General features: G+C 34.3%; 1 protein-coding gene across 1 annotated transcript in view; it reads right to left on the bottom strand.

The window, feature by feature from the left end:
• Positions 1-5,827, bottom strand: part of LOC106459673 (unconventional myosin-Ic-like) — a 74,171-nt gene extending 68,344 nt beyond the window's left edge. The window contains exon 1 of the mRNA XM_022386213.1: positions 5,805-5,827. The gene's annotated coding sequence lies outside the window, so the exon portion shown is untranslated. The remainder of the gene's footprint in view (positions 1-5,804) is intronic.
• Positions 5,828-8,898: the final 3,071 nt, after the last annotated feature.

Below are 8,898 nucleotides of genomic sequence, written 5' to 3'. Positions count from 1 at the left end.
CAAGTTCCTGAAACTAGATTTAATTTGAGGCAAAAAAGAACAATTAATTTACAAAACTATGAATGAAAGAGTTACTAAAAAAAGTGTTGAAAAAATATGTTTTAGTTATTTTAAGTTCGCGATACTTTGAAATCGTCATCCATTCTATGTAAATATATATTTATCTATATCTGTTGTAACAGTTACAAGGTATATATATATATATATATATATATAGCTTCCTTTATAGTAACGCCATCGAATTTAGATTAACAGTTTCTTGTCATCACCCTCATGCAATCGGTACAGCCGTATCAAGCATCACTATTCATGCTAATTGCTTAAGCTAATATCACGTGACGCTAAACGGTCTTTAATTGTGATAATTTCATAAAACTTAGTAAATCTGAAAAGTTGGCAATAAATAATGAATAATAACCGTCCACCCGTATGATTCTTTTGAAAACTCGAGCTAGAAACTGCTAATCTAGTTTGCTTGGCCTAACCAATACGTATGTATCTGTACATCGTTTCACCTTGTAGTTTTGCTGCTCTAAATCAGCCATCTTTAACCCAAATGACAAAAACTAAAAACGCTTCATTTTTACTCTTAGGTGAAGTTGTAGTACAAATGTTAGACCGTTAACTCACGTGACCTTTTGCGTAGGCCTGCGCAAAGTTTTCGTCAAATTAGAGCGTTTTTGTTTAATAACTTTGAACATGTATCTTTTATTTACACCAAATGAAATTCTTAATTGTAGGTTGTAAAGATCTATCAGTGAACCAAATTTGAAAAAAATTCATAAAAGTTAAGTATGTATTTATATTAAATAAAGTTTCCGTATATTTTGGTGCGAAGAAAAAAAATAGGACGAAACCCAATCAAAACTGGAGATGTTATATTTCAGGTATTTCTTAATGGATTCCTTGAAATTTCATCCACTGAAAATATGTGATCGTTTGAATTACCACAGTCCAACATACAGAAGGTGGAAAATCGCTAAACTATCACTCCTTTGTAATGACACACACACACTGTGTCCTGTAGGTTGTTTTGGCCACGACACACTACTGTATGCCTGGATGTGAACTGTATAACTATAATACTATTACCTTATTTTTAAAGCTTAGAACAGCAACTTTCACTGAGTATAGAAATTATAGATGTCTACCGTGTATGAAAGTTAGATTTTGAAATTATTTTATTTGCTCTAAAAATAGTTACTTGTACAACCATTTCTAAAAGAACAGGGGGAATCCTTAATAGCCGCGGCACTTGAAATTCTTTTAGGCAGGATTGGAGTAAATTAATCTATGAGACCTTTTTTTTTCTTTTTATTAGGTATATTTTTGTGCGACAGCAATACCAAGCATAGTGCGCTCGTATATCCGATTCGATTTTATTACCCATCAGGATCTCTAGTAGTTTACCCTCAAATTGAAATTCTTTTAAACAGGATTGGAGTAAATTAATGTATGAGACTTTGGGCGTGGTGAAATACACCAATCGAAAGGATTTGACTTCCTGAGTCCAAAACTGTAATTAGATATCAAATAGGTAAAGAGATGACGGAGCTATGAGCTAAAAGTTTGTACTTGAAAAAAAAAAAAAAAAGGAAAACAAACAAACAAACTCGGAGCCATTCTGTGAGCCGTTATGCCGCGGCTAAAAATTTATGATGAAACTGTCCTCAAGTTATAGAAAAGCTTTAAGGCGTATTTTTCTTAACAAAATTGAATCCGTGAAGGAAATATTTCGGCAACTACAGAAACACAGCTAATGTTCATTTTCCTGTACTTTACAGGTGTCTTCTTTGAAACGAGCATTGGAATTGTCCTGACTTTACACATCACCGCTAGTGGAGAAAGAAGTTTTACCCAGCTTAAAAAAAACAACAAACTCAGAGCCATTCTATGAGCCGTTATGCCGCAGCTAAAAAATTAAACTAACTTGCAAAAGACTCTTTTAAAAGCTACAGTTTTCGTATTTTGAACAAGTTATAGGCCAGTGCACTTGATTTAGCGTTTTTATTGGTATTCTTTGTGTTTTATGTCTATGCACGTGAGAACCAAAACTGTTGTGTTTGAATCAACGCACTTGCTGCACAATTTCAACAAACAAGAACACACGCACGATGACACTAAACTAGTTATGTTCTCATCAACCACGTTTTAATTCAGTTCACTCTGTACATTGTATAAACTAGTTTTATTTAGTTGTTATAAAAGAAAAATACCTAACAGCGTTCACAGGTCACTTCTCGGCTATTTTTCCTTGCAGAATTGACCTTTAGAAAGTACAAATTCAACAAATAACGTCACTGCTTGTGACTTCAATGTTTCCAACGCGACCTCTAAACAATTAAATGTACACGTACACGTCGTGTATTGTATTCAATCATTATGTGTTTACGTGTTGCTGAACCACTTGTGAAACCCTGTCCTGCACTCAAGCTTATCACAGATAAATTCAGGTTCATATTTTTATAAGTCATTTTTGAATATACATCTGGTGAAGTTAGGCTAAAAGAAAAAGATTAAAGAGACGCTGCACGATTGAAATTAGTAATCATAAATAAAAATAAATAAATCTGGTGCTGCACAAACAGCCGAAAGTTAAAGTTTTATATTCATAACCTCTTTCATTTACTAATGCGTTTCTTTCTTCGATGTGCCACGAGCCTTCTTATTGACCATGTACTGGAACTGGGCTGCTATTGACTCACGGCTTACTTAGGCCTACCTGTGTTATTGTTCTTAGAAACATTCCCACCCCACACCTGACACAAATCAAGACGACCTTTATTATTGTTGTTTACTGAATTTCGCGCAAAGCTACTCGAGGGCTGTTTGCTGTAGCTGCCCCTAAATTTGAAGTAATAGACTAAAGAGAAAACGCTCGTCAATACCATCCACCGCGAACTCTTTATCAATGATTGGTGGGATTGATCGTAACACTATAAAGCCCACATGGCTGACAGGTTGAGCATGATTGGTGTCGATTGGTTTCGATCCCGTAGCCCTCAGGTTGCAAGTCACGTGCCCTAACCACCAGGCCATGCCAGCCTCATGGAGTCACTCCTAATGCTATGTATAAAGTCAAGGGCCTCGTTTTAGAAATAGCCACATCATGCCATGTCTTTCACCAGTTCTTCAGTTTCTAGTGGTAGGTCTCTTAGACCCATACCATTGTAAATGTTTACAACAGCAACAATCTTGTATTATTTGATATTTAGTTCCTAATATATGAAAATGGAAGAACATTAGTTCCTCATGACTCAAGAATAAAAAATGTCCAATAATCAGATTTCAGATTCAATAACTAGGGCATTTCAAAGTACAAAAGGCAAGTATTACACTAAACTGGAACATCCTGCAACTTGTGAGATAAACTATTTTATCCCTACTGGACTTGCACAGATTGAATTGCCAAATTTAGAAAATAGTACAGCTTTGTAATTAGGACAAGCAGATACTAATTTGTCTTAGACACACACACAAAAAAACAACAACAAAGACAACCAATCATATTCAACCTTTAAAGTCAGTTCAGTACTGGTGACTGCTAACTTTCATTACAGATGTAATTACAGTTTTAAACCCTGGAGGTCAAGTCCTTTCGATTGATGTATTTCACCACGCCCAAAGTCTCATAGATCAATTTAATCTAATCCCACCAAAAATATTTTCAATTTGAGGGTAGACTAGTAGATATCCTGATGAGTAATAAAATCGAAGCGGGTATACGCGCACCCTAAGCTTGGTATTGCTGGCTAATAATAAGAAAAAAAAAGGTCACATAGATTAATTTACTCTAATCCTAATTCCAACTGTCTGTGCAAATAAATTCTTCTCTTGAAAAATAACAAAAGTATCCTATGCAGCTTATACAAGTTCCACCTTTCTGAAGAAAAATCTAAAAAAGTAAAAGTAAAAAAATAGCGATTATTTCATCCACGTTCAGCCGTCCCTCAAGCTCTCGTCAGGTCAGATCAATACATATACGCAAATTACGCCGAACTGGACGAATTACGCAGTGCCAGTTATCTTCTCCCCCTTTTCCCCACAAGCCTTTAATGAAATGACGTTCTTGATCAAGATTATGTTTTGTTTAAACTATTTTTACAGGTATATTACTAAACTATCCTCTGTTGATGTTAAGTTATGATATTACAGAAGAAAAAAAAAGTTATAGAAGTCAATATTACGCAACTAGTCATACATGACATGACAAGTAGTATGTTCCATGTGATACTGTCATAAATCACTGATGACGCTCACCAAGTTTACACTTCTCAATTTAAAATAAACAGACATCATTTCCCGGAACAAACTAAGTTACTAAATTAACGTTCCTAACATTAGTAAGCGGTAACGTTGGTAACGAGTTCAGAATTTATTTATAGGTGTTGTAAGCCTTATGTACATTCCTATGGGCAAACTGTAAGGATTTTTCTTATGTAAAAACAATAAGGGTAGTACGCCATCCTGTGAGATTAAAAGTATTTCTGAAGAAGTGAAAACTGAACCCGGACAGTATTCGAACCTGTGACCGATAGAGTAGCAGGTTCGTATACCGATTGGTTTTAACTTTCTTGTCTCCAGAAATACTCCCAAGGATATTCACTATCTTGCTTCACGATTGACTAACTTCTTAAGCCTAATATAAAACGATAAGAACCATATAACCTGAGCGCTTTCGATAAGTTAACCTCTTTTCTTAAGGGGAGTTTACCCCTGAAGAAGAAACGTCCATCTTTCGAAAGCGCTCAAGTTATAGGGTTTTTATCGTCTTATATTTAGACCTTTTGAACCTACGTATTTTTCTGACTTCTTCAGCCTAGCCCCACAGTGGCATATCTGCGGACTTCCAACGCTATAACGATTTCGATACCCGTGGTGGGCAGAGCACAGATAGCCCATTGTGTAGCTTTGTGCTTAACTTCAAACAAAATCTTAAGCTTAATGTAATGATGTCGCATGACAATTGTATAAATCGTTTAAACAAGGTGCATCTTGACATAAACCGTCAATAAGATCGTAATACCCTATTAGTTTTTAATATGGTGACGCATTTGCCAAGATCATCTGTGAGAAACGTGATAAAGACACGACGTAGATGAAGGTAGAATTCAGTTTATTATTAGTAGTTCCGGAATATCGCCCTCTACACGGTATACGTGGCAGCTGTTCTTTGTATGTCACACTTTCGAGACAGGCTGATAAGAATATATTCCACCATTTTGGGCAAGCTTTAATAACAACACTTTTTGCACCAATGTTTACTACAAAGTTCATTGAAAGTAAACTGAAAATGTATCCAATATGTATATAATATAGGTATGTGTGCTTATTAACAAAGTTGAACTTTTTTAATTTACTATACTGTATATGTAATAAATACACAAGTTCTGTTGTATTGTTTTAAATATAATGCAACGCTTTAGTTTGATGTTATATGACACTAGTAATACCACCATTTTCGTTGAAAAAAAATCAGTAAAACTGTTTGTTTGTTTGTTTGAGGTTAAGTACAAAGCTACACAATGGGCTATCTGTATAGAAACCCGGTTTCTAGCGTTGTAAGTCCGCAGACATGCCGCTGTGCCACTGGGGGGGCCAGTAAAACTGAAAGGCGAAACATCTGTTTATTATCAATTAATTCAGCATCCAACAAAGCTAGAATTCCGCAAAAAAATCAAACCCCGAAACAAGGTGATGTGTATTTGTGTATTTTCTAATAGCAAAGCCACATCGGGCTGTCTGCTGTGTCCACCGAAGATAATCGAACCCGTGATTCTAGTGTTGTAAATCGGAAGACTTACCGCTGGCCCACCGGGGGACCCACAAGGTGATGTCGATTTCCTTAGAGAACACATACACACAGAATCCAGTGAGTAAAACAGGTTGCACATACACAGAAAACACACTTATGTGCTACGTGGAATATATTCCAGAACTCCTCTATAAGCAAGACACAATGACAAATATAAGTGTGTTTTTTTTGTCAACATACCCTTTCTTCGTGTGTATTTTTTTTTTTTGTATTAGCATGTCAGTTTCTTAACTAGTGGCACGAAGCTAAATTTTATAGTGCCGGAGCCCTGCCAAAATTTTTTAACCGTGTGACGTCACTACCGGAGTAAAGATTTTATATTTAAAACATAATTTACGTTTTTGTTAGTCCATTTTAAATAAAGGAAATGTACGAAATACTAATAAGCTGAGACCATTTACAATAGTACTAAATCGAATATGTATATACGACCGAAAAAAAAGCAACATTCTTTAAACTAAGTAGCAAGGGAAAAAACTAACTGGTTACTATATATATATACCATAGTTTTAATCTCTATCAACTTCAATTATGGTAACAATTTTGGCTTTTATAATACTTTGAATACCACTTATCTTGCCAACATGAATATTATGTAAACGTGTACGTTTTAAACAAGCAGTATAATTGTAAAATGTATTTTATTGTGTTTTAATACCATATTTGTGTGTTAATAACTCATATGATAAAAAATTGGTTATTTCAATGTTGTGGCACATGCTCTTGAGCTTGAACGGTCGCATGTTGCCTGACGCCAGCTCCTGAAAGAAAGTGGCAGTGTGAGTGTACTGTGAGGCCTGAGATAGCTCTACCAATGGACACTAAGGATCAGAAACAGCCAGAGTGTTCTCTGACATTCTGAAAGTTTGGTTATGAAAGACACCTAATTTCACGTATAAACTGAATAACTTTTTTATATACATATTACTTTTTAAAGCGCCAGTACTGGGTTTATTACTGACATAACAAATATTTGATTAAAAATTATTTTTATTACATGGAAGAGCAAGTAACACGTTTTCATGCTCCGAAAAGCAGAGGTATCGCTAGGTGCTGACACACGGAGCCCGTGCCCCGATTCTACTTGACAGTGCCTCGAATTCCCAGTTGGTGTCTTAAAAAAATCAAAAAGAAAACCATGATTGATATAACATTTAAACGCCAAAAATTCCCTCGCCTATGGGCCCAAGCCCCGAATTATTTTTAAGTACCTAGCGACGCCTCTGCCGAAAAGTAAATGTAAAACATTATAAGTGCTTTGATTAACTTGTATGTCACACTTTCAAGATAGACTGATAAGTATATATATATATATGGTCTAATTACTGCATGAGAAGTAGACATATTACAGAGTACAAACAAATAACTGATAACTACAGAGAATGTTTTATTTACTTTGATATTAATGAACCAAATTCCATATTGTATTTTATTACAGTTCGGTACCATGCAAATGAAAAAATAGCCTTACCTGAAGAAATAGATCGAATTTTCAGAACAAAAATGATAAGGCGTGGTTAGGATATGCACATCTAATTACTGCAAGCATATTAATTTTGAACTACGCTCACGAATGATAATGACTGTTCCACAGTCATAATACGGATGTTTTTTGTTTTTTTTCTAATTTTGCAATCATAAGTAAGGACGGTGGATAATGTAATTCAACGATCACAGAAACAACAGATGTTGTAAATCTATAACTTTATATCTGGATCAATAAACCAAGGCGTCTTGTAATGTTAAATTTGAAGATTTGGTTGCTCAGCTTTTATATAGGCTTTCAAAATAATGTCATCGTCATCTGGTGTTTGTCAAGCTTGAAATACCTATCATAATTACATGATAATAATGCAAGGGTGAAATTCTGACGGTGCTCACCGGTACTGGTCATAAGAACATAATTTTTTTCCAGACTAATGAATGACAAAAAATTTAATTCAGTCCAGAAAAAACAAAATGCACTTTAGCTAGATACAGTCTCCAAAGCACTATTTATAAAATCTTATACTGCTATAGTAATACGTTAAATTTTCCGTATAGGATTTAAGCGTAAAGTGTATTGAGATGTTTTTCATAATCTAACCTGTTATTTAGAGCATCGAGAGTGAGATACAAATGTAATTGTGATAGAAATTCTTGAATGAGTGTTGTTCCGCAAGACGTAAGAAGAAAAACTTGGATAAATGATAATGGAGAATGAATAGACACGTTTCAATGAAAACTTTTTCTAGTTCCATTGTAACATAGTCTTTACTGCTTGACAGAGGGCGTCTGCTCGAAACGTCGCAACTAGAAAAAGTTTTCATTTAGATGTGTGAATTTATTCTGTATTACAGGAGCGAAATTTTCAAAAAAAGTAGAGGTACTCTGCTGGGTGAAATGGACCTGTTTTTGAAAAAGAAAAAAAAATACGTGTAAACATAAAAACTTTATGTTCTTATGACGCTTTAAGAATATTCATAAGACAGTAGCGGAAGTACAAAAATTAACAAGTGTTTGAAAGTCAAATCTATTAAGTGTTATTGTATTAATTATTATTATGAACAGTGATATAAATTTCATATTATTAAACTATACAACTATAACGCGTATTTCCGTGATCTTACACGTTACTTTATACAAAAGAAGACTTACCTTAAATGTTTAGTAAGCTAACTGGTTAAAAATATCACATAAAATTTTCCATAACTTTATACTGTAGATTATAGGGAACAAACCCGTTATCGACAAGATAAACGTTTACTTGCTCTTTCACTCCCGCCGGTGAATCGTATAGGATATCTCAGCCAGAACTTACAATCTGACTATTGCGCCCTCATGAGTCAAAGTTACCAGATTTAAGGGAGTGTTAAACTATTGTGAAAAATTCTATTATTTTTAGATTATTTAAAAAATATTTATAATAGCAAACAATCAAACAAATTTCAGAATAATTTAAAACTACTAACATAATTTATTAATTTTATATCAAAACAGTTTAACGTATTTTGTTGAAGAGCTCTATTTTTGTTTTAATAGTAAAAACCGCAACTAAATTTTACAATTTCAGTCTAATATTACTGCGTCACAAGCATGTTACA

Source organism: Limulus polyphemus, unplaced genomic scaffold (genome assembly GCF_000517525.1).
Source record: "Limulus polyphemus unplaced genomic scaffold, Limulus_polyphemus-2.1.2 Scaffold647, whole genome shotgun sequence".
Classification (NCBI taxonomy): domain Eukaryota; kingdom Metazoa; phylum Arthropoda; class Merostomata; order Xiphosura; family Limulidae; genus Limulus; species Limulus polyphemus.
The sequence above is the reverse complement of the archived record's forward strand: the minus strand, read 5'-3'. Positions and strand labels throughout refer to the sequence as shown.